General features: G+C 29.9%; 1 protein-coding gene across 2 annotated transcripts in view; it reads right to left on the reverse strand.

The window, feature by feature from the left end:
- Positions 1-26,625, reverse strand: part of LOC107454270 (polypeptide N-acetylgalactosaminyltransferase 9) — a 117,488-nt gene that overhangs the window by 88,226 nt on the left and 2,637 nt on the right. The window lies entirely within an intron of this gene.

Here is a 26,625-nt window from a genome sequence, read left to right on the forward strand (position 1 = left end):
AAATAGATAATGTGGGAATAGGGTTTTTAAGGCCCCTTCGAACAGGACCGTTTGATTATGGTAAATTTTGATTATCATTTGAGTTGGCTTTGAGCAAGAGTATCGTTGCTAAATGATACTGAATGCTGTCAATTTTTAATTTTGATGGGATAAACAACTGAGAACGTGTTTTGCTTCATTCAATTAAAATCATTTTGGATTTAATTGTGTTGTACATGTTTTTCAGTATTTGGCATCTACTTGTATGTAGTGTTACTCAGTACTGATTTATTGACTTTATTTTTACCTATTTAACATTTTTAACTATAAAAAAAAATTTAAAAAGCAGCAGGGAAATTTTAAGAAATAGTTATCCATTATTTCGAAACTAGCTACCCAGTTTCAAAAAATATTTTCTACAAACGTTTATTTATTTTCTTTTTTTAAAGTTACCGAATTTCAAAAAAAAAAATTTATAACAGTTCTTTTAACGAATTGCTACTGAGCTTAAAAAATTCAGTTAAGATTCTGAATACATAATATAGTTATTATTTAATATAGTTAGCGAGCAATACATGCAAATACATAAAAAATATATATATATGTCCTCAAAACGCATATTTATTACTTTAATCCAAAAAAGAAAAATAATTCTACCTGCATTTTCGATAATGTATAAAATACAGTACTTAGTGAAAGCAAACATATACAATGTTTCATAAACACAAAGTGTTCGATCCATATCTGTTTTAAAAAGATCTTTTCGGTTTTTCGGAACAGTTGGAGATAAAATCTCTCGAATACACTATAGAAATATTAGCCACACTTGGCCGAACACTTCATATAGAAAGTAAAAGCAGGACTCGGTGCAAAGATTTGAGATAACACAGCGTATAAAGGCTGAAATATCATAGTTTTCGATTAGAATTAATGGAATATAATGGTAGGATCAAATTCTTAAGATATCAAAAATAGTAAAAAAATAAATTAATGCGGCCAGCAGATTTTTTTCCCTTCCTTTTATTAGAATAGGGAGAGAAAATGAAAAAAAAAAAATATTTACAATTAAAGATCACCGCCCTGTTTTATTATTATGTTTCAGCAATTTATTAATGAGAATTTTAATTACTCATTTAAAACAATTTAGATATTTTTTGCATTCATATAATTAAAAATAAAATCGAATTTTAGGAAATAATTTTAGTTTGTCCATTAAAATCCATTAGAATATCATGGCACAAAAAGTTACTCTAATAGAAGCAGCCGGTGCGCAATGCTGACTACCTTACCACTATCATGCCGTTCATTCAGAAATTGGAGAATTTGTGATTCTCTTGGCTTATAGTTACCATTAAAAAAAGTGTGAACTTTATATATAGAAATATAATACAGGAAGGACAAGGGTCGAAATTTGTTATCAAACTTTAGGACATTGCCTTTACAAGGCTGGACTGGATCCGTCACTTAACTGTTACCTATGACTGTTACGTTTCATTGTCAGGCGAATATGATTGCTTCTGGAAAGTTGATAGCGACCTCTATGTCAACAGTCGTTGATTGGGTTCTATTTTATTTTTTCGAACATTAAAATAAATAAACAAAATAAAAAACTTGTACAATTGAAAAGTTAGATTTTTAAGTTATTTAACATTAAATAGAAGTCATTATAAAAATGAGGATTTCTAAAATTTATATTGAAATAAAAAATTTTAAAATAAAAGATATTAAAATAAAATTTAAAAAAAATCGAAGGCAGTCGTAAATCGCCGATTTTAACAACCATAATCGGATTATGTTTTCGAAATAGAATTAAAGATCCAGAATCAGGCCGCAACACAAATTGAAAAATATAAATAATTACCGATTCTTACCCCTTTTTTATGTTATGTTCTTTCGAATGTTTTTGTCACATCAACCCCATGTCTAGTTAGTAATTCCATTTTTCCACACATTTTTAATTCCGACAGTTTGTATCATAATAGCAATAAATTCCGATTATTCTATGTCTTATATCATTTAGTTTTTTCTCTCATTTAGCAAAGAAATGTTTTTCGTCACAAGAACCATACAATGTCCCAATCTCATCATTGATTTCAGAGATTTTCAAAATTTTCATAACAGTCTCTGATTAAAATTTAAAAATAAATTTTAAAAAAATTAAAATATTTAAAATACAGCATGAAACACTAGTGTCTCTTTCTGCTTTAAAAGTAAAGTCCTCCTACCAGCGTTAAAAGTAATTTGCGCTTATTTAAAGTTCATCATTGAAATTTCTTTAATTTTCAAAATTAATTTTTAAAAAAAAATTTAATCGCCTTTCGGTGATCACATGGTTACCCATTGACAAAATGGTTGTTGTCTAGTATATATACATATTTTTTACCTTCTTTATTTGTGATATTCACCTGAATTAGTATTAAAAACGATCCAGTTTGAATTGTAGGTTAGAATTTCTGATTCTTCATTAAAACAATAAAAACAAAAATATTGTTCAAATGATGAAATTCTCTTTCATTCACAACTCAAGAAGTATTTATGGGATCTCTCTGGTCCTATATCTCATAAATAAACTCACCCACTTCATGCATAACAAAATTAAGAGTGAAAAAAAGAATTCTAAAAAAAATTATCTAACACCAGGGATCGCCATAGCAACGCATGCAATGACGACGCATGCGCGCTGTCGAAAAGTGTGTTGACGTCCAAATAAAGTGCGCACGCCTTCAAACCCAAAACAAAACCAATTTTGACAATAAAAGATGGATTTTTGTAATAAAAGATGGACAATTTTACTTTCTGATGGATTAAAAACTGAAATTTTATTAATTATTTAAAATAAACCATATGGCAGCAGTTTACCATTTTAAAGATTTTTCTTTACAAGTATCAACTACCGTTAAAGATATAATTTTTTAAAAAAATTTAATATTCAAGGTGATATTGTTTAACTAATGTGAACACTTACAAGGGAACTAACGTTCTCTGGAGAGAAATATCGAGTTGAGATGTACAATCCAAATTGCAGTCTCGGCTTTTAAAAGTGGGAACCGAAACAATTTTAACATCTTCAAACAGGATTTGTAAATATTTTAGTGCTATTTGTTGCTTTAAATGAAAAATAAAACTGATTTTAACACATTGTTCTTGTTTTTTTATTTAATAGCCGTCGTAGAGCAGCAGACCCAAATTTGAGTTTACGACTACCAATGTTCAACTTCGTAGCCTTGTCATTTTGAACCCAATCCAGAAGACAAAGGAACTCCTGGATCAATAACCCCCAGAGGTATTGATTTGTTATGGGAACTTGGAGGACTTTGTGACCCCGACACATTCAATGTGCACAGTCACCATTTAATAAACGGGGATTTTTCGACCGGCTGGATGCGAACTCCCCGTCCTCTCGAACAAGAGTCCAACGCTCTACCAACCAGGCTATCCCGGCCCATATTGTAATTGTACAAAAGAAAAAATTGTTTTTCTGACTTTCAGACTTCTTTATACGATCACTTTTGGAATTGGAGATTAATAGTAGTACTTTAATTCGTACTAGAGCTGCAGGGGGCAATCTTAAACATCCCTGTGGGTGGTCTGAAGACATACTCTCAAATTTTGATCTTCTGCAGAGGGAATAGCTCCCACGCTTTGGCAGCCCAGCGACCTATTCGCGAAGTCGAGCACTTCAAGGTAGACATTAACACTATTAAGAAAAAACGATACCGCTCATCCTCGGTCCCTTCGCAGACTTAAAGACGCTAACTAAAGTGATCACCTAACCGATGCCAGTGCTTAAAACGCAACAGCCCTGGTTTTAAGGAGATTTTATCAAAACAATATTTTTGCTCACATATGCCTATCACGATAAGTTTAAAACTTTCTACCTTTTAAACTTTCTTTAAATTAATAGTATTTACGTTCGTTGCAGTTGCACGCACAATTTTGATTAAATTTTCGTTTGCTTAAATGTTAAACTCAAGACTTATTATAGAGCATCTATCCGCTCCTCGTATTTTGTTGAAATAGTTTATCACAAATGGCTTGATTTTTAGAGCCTTTACCAAAGTTTAGAGAGCACCAAAGTTCTACTTTAAAAAAAAAAATTTATAAAAATCCTACATTAAACGTAGGATTTTGCTTCCTAAGAATGAAAAATAAATTGAAAATTTTGTAGTATTTATTAAAAAAAAAGACCAATACAGACAGATTTTACTTTCCTTAATAAGAAACACATCTTTAACTAGATTCGTACTTTTTTCTCTTTTGCGTTCCTATATGTAGACGACCCATAGTAAATAACGGTCATGGCAATAAAACAGAAAATAAGATTTATTTTGTTTACATTTCGCTAGCGGCAACAACGAATGATAGAAATTTTAATCTGCCCAAAGCATTCTTTTTTTTGGAACATTTCCTATTTCGAGAAGAACTTTCCTTTTTGATAATGGCTTTGTTCTAAAAAAATACTATGAAAATTCTTTATCTTGCTACTGCAGAACATAAGTTTGGCCATTTATTGAATACTTCTTCGTTTCTAAAACAAAATAACATATAAGCCTAAGACTGCCCAACTAGAATACTAGAATTCATTTTATATAATGTCAGCTAAAAATGTGAACTTTTACTGAAATTAAAGAATTTTATAAAAATAAAATAAAAATTATCATCAACTTTCCCTACTGAATGGGATTAAAAAATTTAAATATCCACTTATTTTAATGAATAGAATTAAAAAATTTTGACATTAACTCAATTGTATATGCTGCTAATAGCGATACTACAAAATAATGTTTCTTATGCATATATTTTTTAAATCTAAATTCATCAAATTCTTTAATCGGAAAATCTTAAGTCCTTAATAATGAATTCGTAAGAATCTTTTAGGTTCTATAAAGAATTTTCATAAAAATTTTATTTAAGAATTTTTAACTGTATATGACATAGCAACACTGTGAAACAAAACTGTAATTTAAGAAACAATTATTCATTATTATTTAAAACTATTTCGTCAAAAACAACTTATTCCAATCGCTGATTGATTCGAATCAGTTACAAGTTGGAGATTCGAATCACTACCCAACTCGACAACTTACCCTAATGAACAGAATTTAAAAAAATTATCAACTTACCCAAATGAATGAAATTAAAAAATTTTAACATCAATTTGTGTTCATCAATAAAATTAACATTCATTTGTCCTAACTTAATTAATCTTTATTTGTTTTAATAATTAGGATCAGTTTTAACATCTACTTACCTTATTGGATAGAATTAAAAACATTTTAACAATAACTGGCGTTATTAAATAGAATTCAAAAGTTTAACATCTACTTGTCTAAATGAATAAAAATATAAAATTTTAACATCAACAAAGTTAAAAAAGGGGGCCTTATTTTTAATTATCTTATAATAAAGCGGCATTTAATAAAATTGGTAATGAATAGAATAAAAATAAAATTGATTTGATCGGTTTTTTTCTTTTCAAAAGAAGACATTAATCGAAATTACTCGAATATATAAATAGCAAAAACGTATTAACTAAACAACTCTCAGAAATTTTTATTTGACTAAAACTAAAATTAGATGTATAACTGAAATATAAATATAAGGTTCTAAATAAGCATACATAATTAAAATTGTAACTAGCTCATGAGATTTTTCAAAAAAAAATTAGTTATTGAGACCAAATTTTAAGTAAGCATCCAGTCTGGAGATGGTATTTTCTATTTACGTATTTTTGATAAAGGGAATTTTTTATTTACGTATTTCTGTGCGTGTGTAAGACAATAAATCCCTTTCCGGATAAATAATAATAATAATAATAAAAAATAACATAAAAACTCTTATGAAAGCATAAAAAGAAAGGAATTCTTTTTGCTTACAAGGAAAAAATGGTCCAAATATCACTTAGGTATCGGTCTCACCGAAGGTTTTTTATTTCTATTTCGCTTACAGAAAAGTTAACGTCGCTCATAAGAAAAATAATACCCCCTACAACTACAGGAAACTTGAATCAATTTCATTACATTGCAGACTATTAAATTTAAACGTGTGCTTTTCAATTATAGTTAAATTACACAGGCGGTTCATTTTTGTTTGGATCCAACAAAATGTTCGGTGTGACTGACCTGACAGACTGTGCCGCAGAAATTCGAAATTTTGCTTGAATGTGACGTTAGTCATTGGAGTTATTCTTTTCCGTAGTGGTATTTAATTGCAAAAAAAAAAAAAGAAGAAAAAAAATGGAAATTGTATTATTCAATTTTTTTTTTAAGGCAATAAGCTTTAATATAATTGTAGCTTAAACGATCAGAACATATTATAGACAAAATATATATACTATATTTATTTTTAAAAAAAAGGAAGGAAAAAAAGGTCAAAACTAAATTTTAAAACTGGTACAAAATTAGTTAAAATTACCATTTCTAACTTTTACTATGAAGAATTTTTTTTTCATTGAAAGCCTAATGCTAGTTTTGCAAACAGAATAATTATGAAAATATTTTGAAATTTTTTATTTTGATTTGAAACACTATTTAAGTACATCTATGATCAAGCAGCAGGACCAGAATAGTTTCCCACCACCTTTCCGTAAAGCGTGTGAAAACGCATTTTACTCTGATTGACCCCTTTCGGCCACTGAGGTCTTTTTCTTTCTTTATTTTCTTTTTTCTTCTTCTTCTTTTTCATCCTTTTTTTTTCTCTCTCGGCTACCGTGGTTCTTTGAGTTTTGTTCTCACCTTTATTTTTCCACTCTTTGTTAGCAACGTTTCAAGTTTACCCTTTATATTTCAAATCACTTTTGTTTCTTCTCATTCACATCTGACAAGTCTTCAAAATGGGTGTCTACTTTTGAGCGCTTGAATGATGTCAACTGTTATTTCTGATCTGTATGCATTTGAAGCGAATANAAAAAGGAAGGAAAAAAAGGTCAAAACTAAAATTTTAAAACTGGTACAAAATTAGTTAAAATTACAATTTCTAACTTTTACTATGAAGAATTTCTTTTTTCAGTGAAAGCCTGATGCTAGTTTTGCCAAACGCTTTAAGATGCAGTTACTGTATGATTATGAAAATATTTTGAAATTTTTTATTTTGAAACACTATTTAAGTACATCTATGATCAAGCAGCAGGACCAGAAAAGTTTCCCACCCCTTTCCATAACGCGTGTGGAAATGCATTTTACTCTGATTGACCCCTTTCGGCCACTGCGGCCTTCCTTTTTTTTCTTTTTTTTTCCATCTTTTTTTTCTCTCTCTCTCTCGGCTACCGTGGTTTTTTGAGTTTTGTTCCCACCTTTATTTTACCACTCTTTAGAAACGTTTCACCTTTACCTTTTATATTTCAAATCACTTTTGTTTCTTCTCATTCACATCTGACAAGTCTTCAAAATGGGTGTCTACTTTTGAGCGCTTGAATGATGTCAACTGTTATTTCTGATCTGTATGCATTTGAAGCGAATAAAATTTTGAATCAAGCTATTAAAAAAGGGATAGGAATTTGTTAAAAAAAAAAAGTTTGCAACTCTCGTGTATTTCAACTTTTTTAAAAAATGATTTTTTTTTTCAAATTTATAAAAGAAATTTAATAAAAAAAAATTCTACGAATAATTCGCACGAGAAATTTGAGCGTTTCTTTTTTTAAAAACAAAATGTGCTTTTGACAGAAAAGACACTTTTCTTTAGACTATCACATTTCCACATTATACGCAAAAATTAATAAGAAATCCGTTTTTATAAGGCAACGACTTAAAAAAGAAAAATAATAAGCTATCACAACCGCATAAATGTTTGCACTATTCTATTCAAATTAAGATAGATTGAAAAGTATAAGGAGAAATAATTAAACGTGTTTGATATCTAAGTTCTTAATTAATATCAAATTTACATCACTAAGCACTTCACTATTGAACGAAAAAGATTTCATCCAACAAAAGAGAGTTAAATTGAGCAAGAAGTTCGAAGGAAATAGATTTTCTACTTGAGAAACCATTCGCGAACAATTGTCAGCCCGTTGCCATACAGTAACGTAAAATGTAGATCAGAAAAAGAACTTAATTTCGAATAAAATCGTTTGGGGAAAAAAAAATCGCAGACGATCAGTATTAAATAGAGAGCGGCATACACGGCAATAACCTGAATAAATCATGCTTGGATGATATAGTTAATTTTTTTTCTCCATTTTCTTTTTTCCAATTTTTTTTTTTATCTTTTCCAAAATAATGAATAGTTGACGAGTAAAAGTATGACCTTGACACCCACAATTGTCTTTCCATATAGAAAAAGGAACAGCACAAACTACCAACACAAATATATTCTGCTTAAAAAAAATAAAAAAATAAAAAAAACTTAAGCAGCACAAGGTGACACATTTATTTTAAATTCCGAGCTGACGATTTCCTTCCAATTTTTTTTTTAAGTGATAAAAACTTAGTGGTAAACTAAAATTAATATTGAAGCAGGCTTAGAGTTTCTCTACAGATCAAAAAATAAATAAATACGCACCATACATTTAAATACATACTAGTGAAGCCCTAAAAAATTCAGGTTAAGAGGAGATATAAACAACAGATTTTTCATAAGTATGAAAATTACTTCTTTTTTTTTAGTAATAGGCTTTTAACAGACAAAATTATAACCAGAGATTTAAAAATTTTAGTTACAAAATTGAACTTGATCCCATCATTATAGTAAAATGTACCACCACCAACCCCCTTTTTTCCCCCTTTTAAAACTGAAAATCGGATTTTTTTTTTAATTAAGGGAAAAAAATTTACACTTCTTTAACTTACAACTATAATGGTTATTTTTTTGTATTTCGTAACTTATCTATGCATTAAAACCATCTACCTTATTTACGGGCACTTTATTTTTAGACAATATGATTATATAAATAAAAAATAAAAATTGCTTTTATGTAGTTTCTTAAAAGCTGTTGAATTCCTTTCATACAGGCATGTTGCAAACTATCTCCTAAAAATTTAAAATATTTCAGACTTTTTACGATTTTCGATCGATCTAAATTTATTGCAATAGAAATATGAAATCTAAGAAAAGTACAAAAAATAAGAAAGCGACGCATAAAAATTAAATGATGTAAACATTGAAAGGAAGATAAGATCGAAAGATAGATATATATAGAGAGAAAATAAACAATGCGTCCTATGTTGATTATATTTCTAATTTATTTCAAGCAATTAAATTGAAAAATTAAATTTTCTAAAGAACGAATTTTAATGTACTCCGATATTTGGTTTGCCGCTTGATGAATCGGTAATATTCTTCATATAACGAGTCAAAAAGGTGAGCTGACCTCCGAGAATTAGAGGAGTGAACAGAAGCAGAGGGCATAGCCTTAAATCAGGGGTCTGTTTAGAAGAAATTTGGGTCCGTTAACGGACCCTTCACAAAATATCTTTTCATAAAAACGGACCCTTCACAAAATATTTTAACTTAAAAACGGACCCTTCACAAAATGATTTTTCTTTTAATCGGACCCTTCACAAATTTGTTTATCTTCATTATTATTTTGTTAATCGAATAAACCCTTTCCAGGGCAGAAAACAAGAAAGATGGATGTAAACGAATTAAGTTTTGTCTTCGGCAGACGATTCTTCCATTATTCGTCCGAAATTAATATTCTGCGTTCAGCAGTATAGGCTAAATACCAAATATTTGTATGTTGCATCTCTAATTTAGAAGCAGCAATTGTTGTTTATTTTTTAAAATTTAATTTTTTTAATTATAATTTTACAGTGTTGAGCATAATCTTGTATGTCTTTACAATTTAAAAACTCCTTGAAAAATTTTTTTTTTGCAATAACGGACCCTATTTGCACAAATTCATAAAAGCGGACCCTGGTTGAAAGAATGTGAGTAATTTTTACACAATTTCACGAAAAACGGACCTTTCACAAAATGTCTGGACAGACCCCTGCTTAAATGTAATTCAAATATATTAGCTGGTGGATTTGACAAGACTTTGGAGAGAAGAGTGAATGAAACAATCTCAGATCTGAATGGAAATGCATCGACAGTTTCAAGAGTTGGCGAGCAGATGACGGTACGTAATTTTTTTTTCTTTATTAAAAAAAAGGCAAATATAGAAATATTTTCTTGAAAATTTAACGAGTATCATTTTTTATATTAAGGTTGTTTTTTTTTGTTGTTGCATTTTTTAGGAATTTTTATGAGACTAACGTCTGAGCCCTGTTTATTATTATAACATACAACAATATCCGATGCGAGTATATAAGAAAAATCATTAGTGTTTGGAACACCGGACAGTGGTATTTAACCATAAAATATATATTTTAAAAAAACGTTAGTTAGACAAAATAATGGATGCATAATGTATCTTGTTTACATTCACCACGGATCGGAAAGTTAAAATTCTATCCGCGGGCCAGATAAAACCTTCCGACGGGCTACAGTTGGCCCACGGGCCGTAATTTGCCCATCCCTGGTCTAGGGATTACACCGGGCAATCGTTCTACAACCCAATTATTAATAATAAACAGCGATTACTAATAAGAACCCATTCAATAATAACCCGTATTCTACACACTTTTCGCTAATCTATCCAACTTTTGTAAGAAAAAAACATATATTACAACTACTTAAAAAAAAAAGGAATATTTTAATATAAAATATTACATTTGGCAACTAAATTATTATTTGAAGTTTATTTTGAACCCAAAGGAGTTTTGTATCACCCATTATGAAATCACAACCTCAAGCGCGAATAAAATGAGTCATTTTCCTCCCATCGTCGGAAACGAAACAATTTTCGCCTTAAACGGAAACGTTCGATTGACCCATTGAATACATCCCCCCATTTCTTATCATTCATTTCTAACGCAGTTACATCATTATTATTCAAAACCAGTGATCGAAAAACTACATTTTCTCTGTTGTTAACTACAACTACTTTATGACGATTGTAGTTGACTACAAATACATTTTTTTTTTTTTAATGTAGCACGACTACAAACTACTTTCGAAATGTAGTCACTACTTCGCTACTTTTAGAAGACAAACTGGACTGGAAAACTTAATTTTCACCCATATTCAAAATTATTTTGAATAAAAAATTGGCTGGGTTAAATAGGAAGAGATATTAAGAAGTTTTAATTCCTGTTTACGTGAAATTCGTGTTACGTTTTTTTTTTTTAAATTCTAAAGCACTTTTTACGAATTTGTTCTTTTCACTTTCAAACTCTTATTGCTTTTCTCGACAGTGATTTAAGAAATTATCAAATATTTGTGATTTAAGTGATCAATTATTTTTTTTTATATCCTCCAAGAAATAAAGTACATTGCGAAAAACAATAAAAAACGGACCACTCTAAATAACTTTTGATTTAATGATTGGATCTTCACGTTTTAGGACTCCATCTCAATGGTTTGAGCTGGTGCCCGCCAATATGCTAACTATTTATTGCAGACGATATTTTAAGTTACGAAATCAGACACAAAAACGTACTTTATAGTTTCTGTGAAATCAAATTTTAAATAAGTCAAATATTTAAAATTCGAACCACTCGACTGATTTCACAGACTTTTTCGAAGACATTCAAATTGCGCATGTTAACGCCCCGTGTAGGATTTGCATCCATCAGACTCTAAAATTTTTGAGCGTCTGAACTTACTAATCAATTTTATAACCGTCGTTGAACAGCCGACCCAATTTTATGGGTTTTCGACAACTAATGTTCAACTCCGTAGACTTGCCATTTTGAACCCAATCCAGAAGACTAGGGAACTCCAGGATCAAGTGTTAGGAGAAATTTGTCTTCGTGGAGGACTTTTTGATGGAACTAACCCGCATTTGCGTAGCATGGAGAGGAACACCGCGAGAAGCTCCCACGGTTAGCCTGACGGCAAAGGGACTCTCCCACGATGAGGACATTTTACGTCTACACTGTGGTGAGTGCGAGCCAGATGCGGAATTCATATCTGAACTCGAATTGACCAGCCGTAATTCGAATTCTATGAACAGGGGTCTGTCCAGACATTTTGTAAAAGGTCCGTTTTTCGGGAAATTGTGAAAAAATTACTCACATTCTTTCAACCAAGGTCCGCTTTTATAAATTTGTGCAAATAGGGTCCGTAATTGCAAAAAAAAAAAAAAAAAAAAAAAAAAAAAAAAAAAAACTTTTTCAAGGAGTTTTTAAATTGTAAAAGACATACAAGATTTTGCTCAACACTGTAAAATTATAATTAAAAAAATTAAATTTTAAAAAATAAACAACANTTGAGGACTTTGAGACTCGACAGATTTAACGTGCATCAGTCACCATTTACTACACGGGGAGTATCGAGGATCGAACCCACGACCTCTTGGATATGGGCCCAGCGCCCTACCGACCAGGCTATCCCGGCCGACAAAGGGAAAGCTAGGGCCCGGCCGGGATTTGAACCCGGGACCTCTCGCTCGAAAAAATTAAGACGAACCCGCTTCACTCATTGGACGGCTAACGCTCTATCGCCTCAGCCATCGCGGCTCTTTAACTTATGTAAAAAGTTGCCATAAATCGCCACAAACTACTGTTTTACTGCATTACTACTCACTGCAGTTCGCTACTCTCTGCATTACTTCGTAAATAAAGTAGCGTACTACACTACAAAACTACGGGAGAAGGAGCGACTACATCAGTTTCGCATACTTGTAGCGAACTAATTCTAACCACTGTTCCAAAACATTTTTCAACTCTTTTCATTGATGTAAACAGTACTTCACTATGTTGTAAAAAAATTTACGTCATGTATTATGTTGTTGAAATTTATGTTGTAAAATTTCAGTTCTCCATTTAGCTAGTTTATCAGCCCATTCGTTTTTCCAACATAAGTCGTGATTCACTATTGAATAATTCTATTTGTGGAATTGCATTGCTATTTTAATTAGACCATTCATTCCCAGTTTTAGTTTAGTTATTCATTATTTTCCATAAAATCCTTTTCAAAGAATCTTTCTGTAGTAACCCATCAGGAAAATCGAACTTATCAGTTACTCCAAATGGTGCTTTCCGTGGAAGAGTTCCCAAATGTTTAATAAAATAAAATTAATTCTTTTTAAAAAATTTAATTTCATTGGACATTTTTGAAACCTGTCATTATATTTAGATTCAATCAATAATTCATTATTTACTTAATATTTTCAGTTCAATTGTCCTTACGAAATTATTTAAAGTAAAATGATAATGATAAAAAAATAGCAATTAAATATCTCTAAATAACAATATATTGAATAAGTTATGCATTTATAAAAAAATTCATTAGTATTTCTTATCGAACTCTCTTCAGATCAAAATAAAATAGCAGAATTCGTTCATAAAGAAATATAGTTTCTCTAATAACAATTTTAAACGCCATTTCATTTTGTTTAAACTTAAATAAAAAGCACAATTCGGCTAATTTTATTTATTCTATGTAACATATATATGTTGGTGACTTTCACCGGTGGTTGTTGACAATCATATAGTTGCTTTGGTAAATGTCCGAAATATATACTAGGTCTAGTTAAGCCCGGTAGCCACTGCCCGGTATGCCCTACCTGAATGTTTCTTTTTAAGGTCACGTGTCACAGTTTAACCGGTACTCCGAACACTGATGTTTCTGTTAATCTGTCTTCAGCAGATATTAAAATATCGAATAAATATATTATCAATGAATAAATTTAATATAACAGACCGGATATAACACATATTTCGAACATTCACCAAAGCGACTATGTGATTGTCGACATTCACTTGTGAAAGTCGACATTCTCTCGATCATTCACGGTAACATATACACTAAAAATAAATTCAGAACTAGACGAGATTTTGCTCCAGAATTGCGAACTCAAGTGTCGAATATAAATTCTGATTTAAGATTATTAATGATAATTATTTTTTAAACTCTTCTGTTTTTATTTTACAACCAGCGATTATTTGATTAACGATTAACTGCTCCCTATCCTGGAAATTTTAAACCCAATCCAGAAGACAAAGGAACTACTGGATCATGGAACTTCTTGATGGAACTAACCCGCATTTATCTCATAGAAAGGAAAACGACGAAAACCTCTCACGGTTAATCTAACGAAAAGGGGATTCTAACTGATCTGTCAACCACTGAGAGTACATCTGAACTGTGGTCGGTGCGAACCGGAAGTAGCATTCGTATTGACCAATCATCGTTGAAATTCGAACCTCTGTTATCTCGTTGGAAGGCGTTCACAATTGTCTTTATGTTGTTGTCCAAATGTGTTATGTTGTTGATGGCCAAGAATTTGACTTCTACCACACCCATACGTCACACCCATTCTCACATTGATTCATTCATCCACAGATTGCAATTTTGAACTGAACCAAAGAACTATTAATCTCCCAGTACCCCCAGAGGTATCATTTGTTATGGGAACACGGAGGACTTTGTGACTCGGCAGATTTAACGTGCACCAGACACCATTTCCTACACGGGGGTCTTCCGCCGGCTGGATTCGAACTCCCATTCTCACAAACATGAGTACAGAGAAAGTTTAAGATTTGGGGCACAACAATCGAAAAAAATCGGGGGGCAATAACGGAGAGAATATGGAGAAATAGCAGAAGTAGCAAAGGAATCGCAAAAGTGTACTTCAATTGGTCATTCACTTTCAGAAAGAAAAAAAAACTGTTCCTCATTATCGCCCATTTGAAAAGGAGAGGGGGGGGGAGAAAGTTAGCAATGAAAAAACGAGTATTTAAAAAACATTTTATCATTTAAGTAGTTTCAGTTTCTTTTCAATTTCACATTTTTTTCCCCTCGAAGCGAGAGTGAAGTGAAAAAACCGGCTTAAAGGTGCGTGATTTAGATAAACTTGGATTATTGTCTACAGGCAAGTTCTTTTTTCTCTCTCTCGTTTGGCGTTGTTAAGAAATAGTAAGAATATCGAATGGATGGATGTATCGTGATCTGTCGCGCCAATTACAATAGCCAAGGCACCAAATAGAAAACATAAAAAACAAATTTAAAAATAATAATAATAAATAAAATAAAAAACATATGTAGAGGATTGCCCAGAGAGGAGTAACACACTTCGAGTTAGTTTGTGATGTTTTTTTTTTCTCTCGGAGTCTCAGAATGTTGCGCACGAAAGTAGCCAAAGGTTGGCCATCATTCTGCTGCTGATCACGAATACAGAAATCTTTCCTCATATAGGATGTAAGTTATACACATAACTTTCTCTGAACTTACTACAGTTGGCTTCAATTTAGAACTAATAAGCGATGGCTATAACCTTATCCTACAAATTAGATGTTATTATCTTTTCTTTTAAATCAACAAGGAAGCTCCACATCCCCCCCCCACCCGTTCCGTGCAACGTCGATGTCTCGCATTTTTTATCCCTCTTAAAAAAGTCTTAAAAGTCGATATCTTTTAAATAAAAAGTCATTTTGTTTATAATTATATAATGATTATAACTTTATGCAACATCATTTTGTTAATATCGTAACAAAATTAGGGATAATTAATAGTACTCGGGAAGAAAAAAAATTTGAACTTGGAATGCAGAGTGTGCTACACAATAAAAAATTATAAGTTCGTAAAATAAAAAAACTTACTTTAAGTATCTACAGTATACTCTCAATATCTCGAAAACCTTGTTAAGTCAAAAAATATATATTTCTCTTTGTCATTCAATATTCATGTAATGTTAATTTGAATTATTATGTCGAAGCGTTTCTTCTCAAAACCTTGTTATGTCGAATTTTTTTTCGAAATAGAAAATGAATTCTTTCGGAAAAATAACAATGTAAGTTCATCGTAAACCGATTCTCCTCTAATTAATGCATAATTTTTTTTTATTTTACTTTTAAAAGTAAAATTATAATTGTTGTATATTTAGAGTTATAGTCAACTATCATTACATACTTACTTATTAATAGTTATTCTTATGTTTCATAATTCTACTCTTTAGAGTAATACTTTAGAATATATTTTTCCACTTTTTAGAACATATTTAATTCTGAACTTGTTATCTCGCTATCTAGAAACTTTTCTTTTAACGTCCTTCTTTTAATACGTAATAACATTTCCACAATTTCTAAATTTTTCAGATTCACAGTAAAAACTCTACTCGATGTATTACTTTTCCTTTTTCTTTTTAATCAGTAGTTTAGGGAAAGGTAATTTTCATAAAAATCCTCCAAAACGATAACGATATTGAAGCAGTGATTAGTTCCAAAGTAAAATTGATTAAGGGATTGAATATAGAATTCAATGGTACAGAAAAAAAAAGGTCCAAGTGAGCCAAAAAAGACGAACGGTGTTACAAACAAAGCCTGACTTAAGAAGATGAAACGAGGAACAGAACACGAAATCGAAGGAGAGACCGCTAGACGGACGAATGAACATCGAATTCCTATTCGCCGAATAAGGCCAAATTTAGCATAGATTAAATAACGGTAGTTAATTCACATAACGTTCATTAGAATCAGTTAAAAAGTCGATTGAGTTAAATAAAAACCAAACGGTGTTAAAAACTAAGTCGACTTTGTGTTGAAATTAAAGAATATATATGTTATTTAAAAAATTGCCTCAGAATATGTTAATTGCACTGAATGAAAAAAAAAACTTATTTCTACTTTTAAATAAAAGAGGCCGCCACACTTTCAAAAATCTAATTTAAATGGTCGAAAGCAAATTTTGGGTAAAAGCTTAGAAAATTGCATTTCGTCCAAACAAAACTGTACAATAAACTGCTAAATTGATCAACAATCAAAAATTGATTAAATTCTTTTTATTAACACGCCATAAACAAAGCTTTTTTTTTCTAGTTTTATTATTTTTATTTATTTTGTTTAATCTGATGAATCGGAAATAAGAAAAAGCTAGCTGAATCCTAAGTTAAGGTTGTGGTTAACCCTTCAGACCTAGAAAACTCAACATCATATTGTAACTTTGATGACGATTAACGCTACACAGCGTGTCTCACATGCTCTTAAAAAATATTGTACTTGTACAAAATGTACAAAACTTTGTTATACTAATGATTTAAACATAATGAACTTGAAGATGTTTATTCTTTCCTTTTTTTCAATTTTTGTTAATCTATAATTTACGCTCGGCTAATCTATATCTTCTTATAGATGTTTGAGTTTCGTTAATGATGTCACGCTTGGGGGTGTAGGAAAAGGTTCGTGAAATCGCAACAGATCAGATCATGACAAGGGTGAGTGAGGGGAATGTGACATCATATAGTTTAATTAAAATAAAAACATTTAAAATAAGCATTTTAGACATTTTTATATAATTTCAGAACTCTCCCTAAGAATAAAAAAGGGTGCTTCCTCGCAGAAACGGGCTTACCACCGTTAAAATTTATCAAAATGTATAATATTATGTAATAACTAAATTTATGCCTCAACAATTTTAAATGACCCTCTAATACTATTTTATGCGTGCATTTCGAAAAGAAATTCTCACTCCTTATCAAAATAAGAAAATAATTTGCAGTTTACAAAAAAAAAATTAAACACACGCTAAAAGACAATCACTTTTTTTTTCTTCAAAAAACTAAAAATTAACTAATTAAAAAACTAAATTAACTAAAAAAATTATAAATTGATAAACAACTTATAAGCTTTGTCTACAATTTAAAATTAAAATAATGAAAAAATAAAAATTTAAAGGTGAATTTTTAAAAAAAAAAAAGTTTTTATTTAAAAATTTAAAATAACTTCAAAAATTTCATTAATAACTCCTCTCCTTAAAAAAAAAAAAAGAGAAACTCACTATCCAGCAGACGATAATCCTAACAAAATAAATGTCTGTAATAGTAATCCGAATTAAACCCATAAACACAGATAATTTTACCAGTGTGTAATAATTATTTAAACTGTTAATTATTTTTTTAATGGAATATGAATAAAAAGGCTGTGTTTTTAAGAGATGGCAGCTGATTTTTCGAAAAGGGCAAAGAGGGCGCATCAAAGGGAAAGCAGGGCGGCCACCCTTCTAAAAATGCTGAATGAAAAACACTGAATTTGTTTTTACATTTTTTCAAAAAAATAAGTACGCATTTATGCGTTGTTGCTATACTCATCATAAATGTCATTAAAACGCTAAGTTTACTAACTAAAAGTTTAAAAATAAAATTTATAACAAGTGTTTAGGTTCTGTTTATCAGTGTGACACGTGACTAGGGGTTAAAGTGAAGTGTACTTTCTTGCAAAGCGAGGACGTGGTAAAAATATTGCACAAAAAGCGTGAATTATTTTTTAGACGGCTACAGCCGAATACACATTTTTAATCGCATACTTCAGCAAACAAATAAAGCAATGCCAACTCGAAAATAAAACTAAATTTAAAAGAAGAAAAAAACTGAATATTCTTGATTTTCAAACTTGATGCATGTTTTTCACGAACTGATTCCTGTAGTCGGCTCGCCTATGATAATGCGGGTTACATTTAAAATAAAAAGCGGTTTTTCTTTCTTCTTTTATTTATTTTTTGTTAACAAAGGAAAACAACCGACGGCGCAGAACAGAGAAGAAACGTAACATTCGACAAATGCAACCCTATCAACTCCCTGCTTGATTTTACAAACATGTTAAGGTTACGATCGGCTTTGATATTTGTTAAACAATGACAATTATTTTTATCATTTCAGAATTGATGTATTTCCGGAGTCTAGCATAAATAGAACTAGAAAAAAAAAAAGACAACGGGAAATTAAGAATGGATTTTGGTATGTTGCCATTAAAAAAATTTTTAACGAATAGCACTATTCAATATTTCTTTCTTCTTCTTTTTTTTTTTTTTTTNTTTTTTTCTTTTTTTTTTTGAAGTGCAAAGCAAATACAGTAAAATTTATAGTAATAAATATAATTTATTTGGATTGAATTTAAAATAGATAGTAAACGAAAAATACAATGAAACTGAACTTGTGAATGATTTAAAACATATTCTTTATACATAATAATCATTCGCATATTCAATTTCTTAAAGTTTAGAGGTATAACTTAAAAATTGCAGCATCGAAAGAAATTTAAAAAAATTGCAAAAAACGATTAATGGACAATTAATATTAAATTGCTTAAGTTTTAAAATAAATTTTAAATCTTTGAGGAATGGAATAAGTTAGAAACCATAACCGACAGATGACTTAGAAATAATAATAAAAGGGATGTAGCAAATACGATAAAAATGTATTCCAATATGTTCCAAATTCACAAATGAGAATAGAACAACACACTACAAAACAAGCATGTTGTGCTGGCAATGTTCCATTTGCGGCAAAGACAATCTCAGAAGCAATTGTTCTTGGATTAGACAAGCAAAAAAATGAGGTTGAAAGAAACATATTAATAAGAACTCAACAAATAAGTAACTAATTACTTGAGAGTTCAACAAAACCTTCTTTCGAACATGGAAATTTAACCAGAAGCTTTAAGAATACAATAATATCGTTTGTCAGTCGGTTTGTTTTATCGTCTAGCAAATGTAAGCTTAACGACGAAGTGGAATTATTAGCTAAAAGGTACAAACTGATATTTTCAGAATGTCTACGTGATAAGACAGTCACTTTCAGATGATACTTTTTAAGACCTTGTGGGTTTTATCGTATTTATTGGTCATAAAATAAAATAGTTTTCTCATCATTATAACAATAGTTTCCACACATTTATTATAAAGGTTTCTAGAGTGAGTGGGGAAGAAAAGAAAAGAAAAAAAACGGAACATTCTGAATAACTTTTGATCTAAAGATTAAATTTTCAAGCAAATAAAAAGTCTCAATGATTCTAAAGCGGTCTAACCTTAAATAATATGCTCATTTTCTAGAGCAGACGATACTTTAAAGAACGAAGGTAAATACAAAATCACTTTCGTTGAAAAAAAAAACATACCCTTTTTTTGCGGACGGATTTGGATTCCTCGTCCACGAAATAGGGGGGAGGTTATATGAGAAATGTGATCCTAATAACTTGGTCAGAAGCACCGTCCAAAGTATGGACCCCTTAAGGTTAATTTTAAATTTTGTGTATTCGCCATATTTCCAAAACTAAAGAGAAACGAAATTTTTTTTTTGCACGGAATTATAAAATTCGTTTATTTACAGATATTTACATACACTAAATTTTTAATAATCATTTATTATTATTTGCTTTTTTGTAGATTCAATACTAGTCGAAAGGTACAGCAATTTTTACATTTTAAAAGACGTAATTTTATATGGAAAAATATAAAAAAATTGGGCATACTTGGACGATTAGTTCTTGAGAAATAATAATTTAAATATGTACGATTTTATTAAAATTTGATAACTCAGAAACTATTTGACCGAATGCATCAAACTAGAGAGACCACATTTCCCAAATATTGCGGCCACTACCCCCATAATTTGAGTGGGAATAATCCAGAATGTTTAATCAGAGAAAATACGTCTCCGTGGAAGATTTCAATTCTTAAAATATCACCTGCTTGAGTAAGTTAGCATATTTAAGATTAACCAATCAAAAAAATAAGACTGAATCATTGCACGTGATAATTCAAACATTGGATCATAAGTTCCGTGTGTTCCATTTTACTCTATGTACATACATTAAATGTAACGTTTTCTGGTTGCTAAGTATATTATAGGTATACCAGTTACTATTTCTTCAGTACATTACAACTATTGTTAGGTGATTTATCACACTAGTAATAACACATTAAATTGTTATATTAAATTAAAGTCAGTTTCGTTGCTTTAGATAGTTTTAGCAATTGTTTTGTTGAATCGGTGTATGAAAAAAAGGGCAGTTACAAACCGATCAAACTTAAAAGTATAAGTTAACGATTAATTTTGTTAGCAAGGAGGGCCCATCTAAGTAATACTCAAATATTTGCTTTCAATACATAAATAAAAACTCTTATAAATAGTTACGATAACTACAGTTGTGAAAAAAATCAGATATTAAAAAAAAATCTTATGCTAGCAATGGAGAGATTGAGATTTTCTTAATGCTGCTAATAAGAGGGGGTGGGATCTAATATCACCAAAAAAATATATATATGCTTACGTGATATTTGAACATTCCCATTTAGCCTTGAATCTAGGGGTGCAGAATGGCAAAAACAATCCTAATTATAAAGTTTCTTATAATAATAAAAAAATAAGAAGAAATAAATAAATAAAAATGAATGTTTAGGAAAGGCCTTAGGTTACAAGCAATTTGGCATCGCTATATAAAGCGATGAGAAAACTGTTTACTTTTGATTTCGCCATGCTTTAAGGCGAGAGGAAAAAATTATTTTTCTCGTTTTTTCAGGCAACAGTCAGGTCTGCACCAAAACAATTCTCGTAACGACCTTGAGTAATGATCAGCTAAGAACCTCTATGACCAGAAAACAATCATTACCACTTCTTGGAGGGGGTAAATAATACACCTTTAACGGAGAAAGAAAATGTGGACGAAATTTAAAGAAACCAGTCTTTAGGCTTAATGATTTTCATCGTTTGGCTGTAAAGATGAACCAAGAAGTTGTGTTACGCAAAAATCGTTTTCCTCGATAAATGACTGAAGGAGGTCGAAGCATGACTCTTCCTTCAGTTGAAGTCAAGGACTGGATGGCGTCAAATCTTATAAAGACCTTTAAAATAATAGAAGTTTAACATAGGTCGTAATGCAACTGAAAGGGGGGAAGAAGAAAAAACATCAGTTGTCGGATGTAGCGCACAACAAGTAGTTTCACTACTGTAGGCGCTACTTATTTTCGTAGTTTGTAGTGTAGTGCGTTACTTTAAAAAAAAATTGTGTTGTGAGTAGTGCAGTACAAAAAAACAATATTTAGTAGCAATTAATGGCAACAACTTTTAACGTTAATTTAGAAAAGAAGCGTGGATCTAACGCAACTCATTTTTCGAATTCGATGGGTACAAATCTTCGCGGGTCCGTCGATGGATGCCGTGAAAATGACGTTGCGCAACTGAGCCTGTAACAGAAATGACGTATTTAAAATCACATATAACTAATATGTAAACTAGCCATTATGAATAATAGATCATTCCTCACTTGGGTCACAGTTTCAAACGCGAATGCACACTAGCTGATGTTATTTCAAAGGGAGGGAACGTATTTTCGATGTACTTAATTTCTCAGAGGAAATAAAAGAGAATTAAACATTAAAACTTTGCAATTATTTGATAATGTCGCATTTCTTAAATAAACAAATTCTTTACACATTCCTCGTCGAAAAAGGCATAAAAAGTTGAATTAACAAATTTGAAAGAAAAAAAAATTTGGAATAACAAACTGGTTCGTGTAAACATGAATAAATATTCCTTAGTTATTCTCTTACATTAAATGTAAGAAGATTTCTTATTCCAAGCCATTTTGAACATAGGTGTAAATTAAGTTTTCCAAGAAACTTCGTGTCCTTAAAGTAGTGAAGTAATTACTACAATTCTAAAGTAGATTGTAGTCACTACATTTTTTTAAAAAAAAGTAGTTGTAGCTATTGACTGACCCCAGCACTGACCACTGGTCACAATATTAACATGGTTTTTCGAAATTTTTTAACCTAGGTGAAAATGAACAAAATCACTACCTTATTTTCAGTTTTTGCTAAATTTTATGAGCCCAGATAATGCAGTATTGGAGTAGTAAGGTTTTAAACATTAAAAAATTAGACCACAAACGCTTTTCATTTCCACAAAACTTTGGCTTTTCTAGATATTGACGTTTTGCTTCATTTTCAGAATAAGCGTAGACAGCGCTGGCTTTAGATAGACTAAACTTGTCCTAACAGTCATGAGTAACTGTTGTAAACTCACAGCAACTTTGAAAATAGCATATTATTCGCAAAAATAGCATAATTTCATATGGCGACGATATTCATATACATGGGACGTTTTTTTGGTATTAAGAGTCATGATAAGCATTTTTTATAATAAACAAGAAGAATGCCTAAATAAACTAAGACACTCATAAAATATTAATGTATTTAACATAATAATATATCATAAAAGAAATTTATTTATCCGCAGCGCAACCGGAACTAGATCAACTAATGTTTCTTATCATTACGCAATCGTCTGCTCTTTTTCTCTTATGGAATTGATATCGTTTTCAACAGGTGCTGAATTCTTTTATTATTTTTTTTTCCCCGCGTCGTATTTATTTGTGAATGTGGAAATAGAATACCAGCAAACATTAAACCTAGAAACGAACTGGAGAAACTCCGTCAGTTGCCAGATTCCGCATGAAATATTTCTGTAAGATAAGCTAAACTTATTTTTTAGCAGTATCGATTTACCTGCCAACTATACATAATGTTCCAAACCGATAAGTGATCGAATTGATAGTTTTCCATTTTTGTACGATATCGAATTTAACAATCGATAGTCACATGCTCGATTGATATTTATTTAACATTAAAAAAAATTTTTAAAAAAACGAAAATGTTTTTTTATATAAAGAATATATAGCTTTTCCTAAAACCAATTCTTTATATTTTTAATGTTACAAATAATGATGTTTCATTAGAAATGTTGATGCATTCGAATTAAAACCCATAAGATAAATAGCTTTAGTTATCCTATGATTAATTGTCTTAGAGCACAAGCCAAATATTAACAAATCAACATAAAGGATAACTAATCTTACAAACTATTACTGTTGATTGCAAATTAACAGTAATTAAACAATATATTAAACAATTATACAATAAAAATCTTTATCTTACTTTACTTTCAAATGTTAACCCTTTGCACTCCAAATACCTTTAAAAGCTGTTTGAACTAGTATAAGCACTAAATCATTTAAAACACATACAGTATTTTTATATAATTTTTAAAATTCCTAAAATAATTGGGTTACTAATTATTAAGGCTTAAAATTTTTTTAATTTTTGAGTGGTAACTGAGGGCGAAATCGGAGTGCAAAGGTTTAATAAGGATAGCATACTTAGATTTGTAATCTTGCGCAGTTTATAATAAATTACTGAAGATTAATTTGTTACATTTAAAGCGACTTAAAAAAAAACAACTTATTCAACAACAAATGTTTGAAAAAGTTCAAAATTGAAAACGATTTCATAAACTAGCCATTTCGCTTAGAAAATTCGCTTTAAAAACATTTTCTATTTAATTTTTTTTTATTACATAAAATTCAATTACGTCTCATATTAAGACAAATTGAACTACAAATTACTTAAAACCAAAAGTTTGAATACAAATATTCATCTAAATCCCACTTCGCTTAAATAATATGCAAAGTAAATAATTTTGATAACCTAACAATTATGCAACTCTTGTCTATAATTAAGTAAAATACTATTAGGTGAAAGCATCTTAACTTGGAATAAAAATCAAGCTTTGATGTACATTAAAAATACTTCTTTTAAAAAAAAAATCTATAACAGCTAAAGAAACAAACAAACAAAAAAGAGACTCGTAAAAAAGGTCAGTTAAATCCGTATTATTACTATTGTTTCATTGCTTTTTTCTTGTCGTCGCGCATTGGCAATAAATCATTTTGTTGATGCTTCAAACTAGACAAAGTAAATATTGAAGAAAGTACACGTGTAAACAATGAAACAGTAAAACACACTCGAAAAGTAGTTTAATGTGCAATTTGAGCGAAGAAAAGTTTTAAAAAATGTGAAAGAAAAATAAAATGTGATTTTATACATATTTTATATAACTATATGTATATAAAAGGAAATAAATAGTGTACTTAAAGTGCCGTCGCGTATCTTTATGTTATCCGCAATAATTTATAGTAGATATATTTATTACTTCACAATATTTAAAACTAACTCTTACGAAATATATTTTACTTCACTCAAATTTTATGACAACCGTGCTTTTATGACATTAGGGCCCTGGGGATAAATTTATATTCTTGGAATTTTTTTAATAAGTATTAAAATAAAAATTAAATTAAATAAAATTCACACAAATAACGTCCTATGTTTGTTTGTTTAATCACATTAAATCCAATTTTTGAACTTCAACGAACCAGAATTTTTTTATTATNTTTTTTTTTTTTTTTTTTTTTTTTTTTTTTTTTTTATTTGCCGTTGTACGATTCCCACAAAGTAGCTTTCTTTTCATTCAAAATTACAAATTTACATAAAGATCTAATGTAATATTGAACCCTTGAGAATTTTAGGTAGATATCGATTTATATTTTCGTTACGCAGATAAGATATATCAACGCTCACCATAATATCGTTTTCTATAATTATCGTTATCGACAGTATTTGCGAAGTTATCGTATTCAATATTTATTATTGAATGTAATAACTCCGATAATTTCGTGCACGAAAATAATGGATTTTAATTACTCCCAGTATTATCCCAATTTAACAAATAATTTTCATCAACACGTATTCGAAAAATATTCGATTTGTATCGTATTCGAAAAATATCGTTATTGATAATGTTGGCGATATTATTGTATTTAATATCATCTTGGTCGATAAAGATCACGTTAGTAGCGTATACGATAATACTCGCGATATAACTGATATATTCGATATTTGTATTTTACGATAGAAGACATGATATTTTTGATGCATTGTAAGAATACTTTTTAAAATTATAGTATAGCGTTGCCTAAATAATATCTATTGTACACGACATATCGCCCAACTCTATATTAAATTATTACGATATTATTATTAAACTAGTTTCTCACAAAAAAATTTTTTAAAAAAAGAACAAAAGATAGAACGGATAAGAAAGATTCACTTAAAGTTACAAGGCTTGCAATATTATCGTTACATTCGATATGCATTGTAAGAAGTGGCTTTTACGACATATCGCGAGATCGCTTTTAAAAATATTGTTATCGCACTATCTAAAGATCATTATTTCACGATATATTGGCAGCTCTACACAGCGCGATAACGGCATTATTATTGTACTTCATTTTTCCTTAAAAAATAATTAGAAGGAGCTAAGGAGAGTTAATTTTCAAACGGAGCATTATTATAACTTAACATCTTTATAACCTTTTAAACGCATAGAAATGATGATCGTGTTTAAAAATATTTTTATATCGAGATACCCGGATGTTGAGGTATAAGTTCTCGTAAAACAAGTTTCATTATTTAACTGTAATGTCACGCAAAAAAACAATAGTATTAATGCATTACTTGAAGAAATTTCAAGGCTACCAGTAAAACCAAACACTTCCTTTAAATCTCAAAAGTTAATCCCAAATAATGAAATATGTAAAAAAGAAATTTATTACATTTCTTTAATATTTAACATATTCCATTAATTATAATCTATTTTCATACATTTTAAGCATGTTAAAAGAAATTTGTACTGACTGGTAAGAATTATTTCTATTATTTCCAGGAATATAAAATAAAAATTAGATCTAATTAGCCAAGTAAATTTTTTCTATTCATAAGCAGGTGGCTTACCATACACCTCATAATGTTATAACTCTTAGGAATTTTGAATATTTGTAAAGCCCTATACATAGGGGTCGTGTAAGCTTTTAATAAAAAAGAAAGAAAAAAAGCAGAGGGGTAAGAAAAAAAAATTAAATATCGTTGGTTTCGCAGACTTGTGGCTTAATAATAATAAAAAATATTGAAATAAAGTATGGTGCAAATTTCTCAGCCTATTTAAAGGTATTGATAGGTTTCTATGTTTTTTTTTCCTAGGGAAATTAAAATTTA

Source organism: Parasteatoda tepidariorum, chromosome 10 (assembly GCF_043381705.1).
Source record: "Parasteatoda tepidariorum isolate YZ-2023 chromosome 10, CAS_Ptep_4.0, whole genome shotgun sequence".
Taxonomy (NCBI): Eukaryota; Metazoa; Arthropoda; class Arachnida; order Araneae; family Theridiidae; genus Parasteatoda; species Parasteatoda tepidariorum.